The sequence below is a fragment of the Mastomys coucha genome, unplaced genomic scaffold, assembly GCF_008632895.1.
Source record: "Mastomys coucha isolate ucsf_1 unplaced genomic scaffold, UCSF_Mcou_1 pScaffold23, whole genome shotgun sequence".
Lineage (NCBI taxonomy): Eukaryota > Metazoa > Chordata > Mammalia > Rodentia > Muridae > Mastomys > Mastomys coucha.
Window position 1 is genome coordinate 92,726,294 of NW_022196906.1, and position 6,171 is coordinate 92,732,464.

General features: G+C 44.1%; 1 pseudogene; it reads left to right on the top strand.

Moving 5' to 3' along the window:
* Nucleotides 1–3,712: 3,712 nt before the first annotated feature.
* Nucleotides 3,713–4,552, top strand: LOC116073331 (annotated as a pseudogene).
* Nucleotides 4,553–6,171: the final 1,619 nt, after the last annotated feature.

Sequence of the window (6,171 nt, forward strand, 5' to 3'; positions counted from 1 at the left end):
GAGAGAGAGAGAGAGAGAGAGAGAGAATGGAAGGTCTCTAGAGACCAGAGGACAGCTGTCCAGAGTTGATTCTATTCACCATATGGGTCCTGGGGATGAACTCAGGTCATCAGGGGTGGCAAAATGTCTTTCCTCTTTGAGTCATCTAAACGGTTCCTTATTTTGTTTTTATTTTATGACAGGGTTTCACTCAGTAATCCAGACTAGTCTCTAACTCGCTGTAATCCTCCTGTATCAGTAACCTTAACGCTGAGATTGCAAGCATGAGTCACCACCCCTGGCTACACTTTTGAGTTTTTGAGTGTTTTGCTGTGATCTGTTGCCCTGGCTTGGGTGTTTGAGAGAAGGGAGCTGATAACGGGTAGGAGAGCGGGCCTAATGAAAACATAGTCTACTTTGACATAAACTTGCTTAAAGGATCACAATGAGACAAAGAAGAAATTCCATCTTTTAAAAAGAAATGGGCTGGTGAGATTGCTGTGCAAATGTAACAATCTGAGCTTGATCCCTGGAACCCACAGCAAAAGTGGGGAGTGGAGGGCTGAGTCTACAATGCTGCCTTTCTTCCACAGGTGCTCTGTGGCACACACACACGAACGTGCACATGCACACACAAAGACGCTTCCCACATCACACAGACTCCAAGCAGTTGTCTTCTGACCACATGCAAACCGTGATACACACACACAGGCACACGCACACGCATGTCCCCCAACCCACGCACAGGCACATGCACATGCACACGCACACGCACACGCACGCACGCACGCACGCACGCACTAGCAGCAGCAGCCTTGTATCTTTGTACCTAAGAGAAAAGACCCTTTGCCTGCCTCTCTCTGGGAGTGCTGTGTGAGCTCACAGTTAAAGGATTGCTTTGATTCTCAAAAGAGAGTGTGGCAGGTCCTCCCCCTCGGAGCTCCTCCAACTCTCTGGAGTTCTTTCTCAAGGTTCTTTAATAAATCCACATTCACTTTGAAAATAAAAAGAGATTTGGGACTTCTGAAAAATTACATTAGGTGCGTCTGCGCTTGTGCTCCCTTGCATGTGTGCGTGCCCTGGTGTGTGGACGGTCAACAGCAACTTTTCAGATGGTGCTCTCCTCCCACCATGTGGGATCCTGGGATTGAATTCAGGTCAAGTACCTTTACCCGGTGAACCATCTCACCAGCTTGGTCTTGGACCCTGAACAGTGTTGGAATGGCCTTCTTCTCCATTATATTCTTATTCCGTCCAGGACCCAGCCCATTGACATGGTTACACTCACAATCAGGACAAGTCTTTCTGTCTAAGTCTAGCTAAGGTGGCAGTGGAGATTGACTATGGACGTGCTGAAGTTGAGCTGAACTCTTTTTGCTGTATGAGATAGTTATGAACTTATAGGATTAATTCTTGGAGTTATAGGCTTATGGGATTATTTCTTGGAGTGCTGGGTTTTATGATCTGCAGCTGGGGCCCATATGGCAGAATGTTTGCATAGCATGCAGTAGGCCAGGGTTCTGTCCCAGCACAGAATCAACGGGGGCATGATGACACACATACAACTCTAATCCTAGCACTGGTAGGTAGAGGCAGGAGGATCGAATGTTTAAAGCATCCTAGATTATGTAGGAACTTCGAGGCCAGACCAGGTTGCATATGACATATCTCAGGTTTGTGTTTTTCCAGAGTGGAACATTTTTGGCATCACGTTTACAGGGGGTTGGCTTGAAGTGGTTAATGACCACTGTCACTGCGACCAGATTTAGAGTCACCTAGGAAACCCACATCTGCTGTATCTGTAGAGATGTTCCTAGAGGGATTTAATGGTAATAGAAAGACATGCCCTGAGTATAAGTGGCACCTTCTCAGTGGCCTTGGGTCCTGGACTGAATAAAAACAGAGTAAAGTAAGAGGCTAGCTGAGTGGGAACATGGATAGTCCTCTGCTTCCTGTCTGTGGATGTACCGTGAACAGCGCCCTCTGCTTCCTGTCTGTGGATGTACCGTGAACAGCGCCGCCATACTCCTATCTCACAGCTATGGACGCTCTCGCAGCCTAAGTGGACTGTACACTCAACTGTGAGCCTAAATTTTAAAAAAAGAAAATTCTTCCTTCTTTCCTTAAAAGGAAGAGAGAAAGAAGGAGCTAGTACCACCACATTTTGAAATCTGTATGTTACCGCATATGAATGAACAACATATAGGGATGAAATACTTGGAACCCCAAAGGGCCGGTGGCAGAGGGAAGCGAGCGCTTGTGAGTGGGAGACGCAGATGAGTGTTTCCTTTAGCAGAAGCTGTGTCTTAGCCCCCACAGGAAGGACAAAAGGTCCATTGGCCAGGACCCATGTGATGTGTGTTCTGACCCTGCGTTCTGCTCTGCTTGGCTGGGCATGCCCCTGGGCACGCACCAGGCTGCGTGGACAGTTTCAGCTTTCACAAGAAGTCCAGTCCCGAACTCATTTTGCCCATTTCTCCTTTCCTCGTCTGTCAGTAGAGGCAGGGTCAATCTCCATGACCTGTTGTATTACATCAGGCTGACTCAGTGGTTAAGAGCACTGGCTGAGCTTGAATTAGGCTTCAGTTTCCCAGCACCCCCTTGGCAGCTCACAGCCACTTGTAATTCCAGTTCCAGGGCTCCAACTCTTCTGGCCTCTATGGGCACCAGGCATGTACATGACACATACATGCAGGTAAACACTCATACATATGAAATAATACATTTTTAAGATTTTTTTTTTTCCTTTGGTTTTTCGAGACAGGGTTTCTCTGTGTAGCCCTGGCTGTCCTGGAACTCACTCTGTAGACCAGGCTGGCCTCTAACTCAGAAATCCACCTGCCTCTGCCTCCCAAGCGCTGGGACTAAAGGCGTGTGCCACCACCGCCTGGCTCATTTTTAAGAATTAAAAAAGAAAATGTTTCATTTTTTTTTTAACTAAATGCTTAACTTTATCCATCTGGTAATTGTATGTACATTTTTTTGAGATTTGATTTTTTTTTTTTTTACTTTTATTCATTTAGAGAGAGAGAGAGGGTGGGGAGAACTTTTCTTTTGAGGTAGGATATGTGATGACTAGTTTAATGTTAACTAGATACAAGCTAGAGTCACCTGAGAGGAGGGAATCCCGTTTGACAAAATGCCTCCTTAAGACCGGGCTGCAGGTAAGCCTGTAGAGCCTTTTCTTGATTAGTGATTGATTGGGGAGGGCCCAGCCCATGGTTGGTATTGCCATCCATGGCTGGTGGTCCTTAATGCTATTAAAAGAGCAGGTTGATCATGCACCATTTTCTGTCTTTATAAGCCCACTTGAGTGTACACACAGAAACACATATACACACACAAGCACACACACATATATAAACACACATGCATATACACATATATACATCAATGCATTAAGAAACATATGTATGCATAGACACACAAATATACACATACACATACCATCAAACACACAAACCAACACACATATAGTCACATGTATAAACATACATATATGCATAAACATGTACAAATACACATTAACACATAAAAATACATGTACACATGTACACACAAATACACATATTCATACCACACAAGCACACAAACCAACACACATATGCACACTCACTCTCACAATATACATACCCTATAAACACACACATACAAACTCTATAAACACACACACACATACACAGTAAATTAAAAAATAAAATGTAAAGAAATGTTAAGAAAAGACATGCTCTCAGCAACCAAGATGGCAGAAGACCCAGAGGCTGTGCTGTAACTCCCTGCGTCTCTGACTGCGGCTGTTGGTGAGAGCCTTTCAGAGCTCTCCCAGGAAACAGTCACCTCAGAGCCCCCATCTTTGGCTGCAGTTTTGCCCAGTACGGAGGAACCTCCCAGAGACACTAAAACAAAACAAAACAAAACAAAACAAAACAAAACAACTAACATCCTGCTGAAGGCTATAGAAGACAGTCCTATAATGAAAAGAAAGAAATAGGCTAGCGGGGCAGTGGTGGCGCACGCCTTTAATCCCAGCACTTGGGAGGCAGAGGCAGGTGGATTTCTGAGTTCAAGGCCATCCTGGTCTACAGAGTGAGTTCCAGGACAGTCAGGGCTGAACCGAAAAACCCTGTCCTGAAAAAAACAAAACAAAAAACAAACGAACAAACAAAGGGGTTTTTGAGATGGTTCAGCAGGTAAGAGCACTGACTGCTCTTCCGAAGGTCCTGAGTTCAAATCCCAACCATCACATGTTGGCTCACAACCACCCATAATGAGATCTGATGCACTCTTCTGGTGCGTCTGAAGACAGCTACAGTGTACTTATTTATAATAATAAACAAACCTTTTTTAAAAAGAAAAAAAAAAAAGAAATGGGCTGTGGAGCAAACCTGGACCATTCGAGGACTCATTGACTTCATCAAAAAGTTCCTTAAACTGGTGGCCTAGGAACGGTTGTTTATTTATGTGAATTGGTCCTTTGTCCCTTCTCCAGACCAAGAAGTTGGAACTATGTGAGTGTTTTGGCAGTGAAGGTAAACTGGTCCTACATTACTGCAAATCACAGGCATGGGGATGAGCTGCAAATGAACAACTTGATATTTTCACAGAAGAAAAATTTTCAGAGTATTTTCGATGTTGTGGGAAGAGACTCAATGATTATCAAATATTCAGCACAGATCTCTTATGACTTGTGTTTATGTGTAAGGAAACATCATAGAGTAAATAGACTAACGAATGAGATTTCACCATAAAATCATCATGAGAGATTGCCATTAGAGTTCATTACTCACACACACTCCTATTCCAGCGTTAGAAAGGAGACTGGAATTCTATATGGATTCCAGGGTCTCTGGATGACTGAAGTTTTTACTTGTGAGATTGGCACTGGATTGATTCCATGAAAAAACTAATTTACTTTAAAAAGAAAGAAAGAAGCAAAGAAGGAAAGGGAGAAAAAGAAAAGATGTGACGCCAGCTTCTATTGGAGTTAGTGTGTGAAACAGTTTGTTCTCACAGCCATTAGAAGCCATCAAAACTTAGTCTCCAAAACTGTAAGAGAATACATTTATGTCACTTGAGCCACTCCATCTGTAAACAGTCGTCCCTGGGTCTGTGGAGAATTGCTTCCAGAAATCGCCAAAGACACTGAAATCCAAGGACAAGCATCGGAGGCTGAGCTCAGTGGTGGAGAGGTATTGGATGCTGAACTCAGTGATGGAGAGGTATGCTTGCCTTGCACAATGTGTGGCATGTGTGAGGACCTGGGTTCGTCCCTAACACAGAGAAGAACAAAGCATGAAGATGCTATTCTGCAAAGCACCACTGATCTTACCTATCTTTCCATTTAATTAAAAAAATTATTTTTGAGACAGTGTCTCTCTACATATCCCTGGCTGTCCTGGAACTCACTGTGTAGACCAGGCTGGCCCAGTACAGAGCCACCTGCCTCTGCCTCCTAAATGGGATTAAAAATGTGTGCCACCATGCCTGGCAATTTTTTTTTTTTTTTGAATCACAGTCTCCTGTATTATGTCTTTGAACTCACTAGGTAGCGAAAAATGACTGTGAGTTTCTGATTTCTCCATCTCCACATTGCACTGCTGGGATCAAAGGTCTGGACCATCACCCCATAGTTTCTCTGGTGGTGGAAATTGAAAGCAGGGCTTCATGTATGCTAGCCAAGGACTCTAACAATTGAGCTACATCTCCAGCCCCCTTGGCCACAGTCTTTAGCAATTCTGACTTAGCCTCTCTTAAGTAGCTGGAGCTACAAGCCTGTAACCACCAAGCTCAGTTTTGTTTTGTTTTTCATGTAGCCAAAGTTGGCTTTACATTTGACATGTAGCCTCCAGAATGCCAAAGTTAAAGGGCTTTATGAAATCAAGGCCAGTTTACTGTGTAGCTGAGGATGACCTTGAACCTCTGATCCTCCCTCATTTGCCTCCTGGGTGCTGGGATTACAAAGCTGCACAGTCTTACCAGGTCTTATGTGGTACTGGAGAGGAGGGCCTCGTGGATGTACTCTAACACCTGAGCAACATTCCTGGCCCTGGTTATGCATTTCCTAATGAATAGTTTTGTCCCATAAAGGTACAACCCAAATATTTAGGAAGGCTACATTTTCAGCCTATTTGTTATTGCACAAGATTTAAATTAGCCTTCTCCTTACACCTGCCCTCAAATCACCTCTTTACT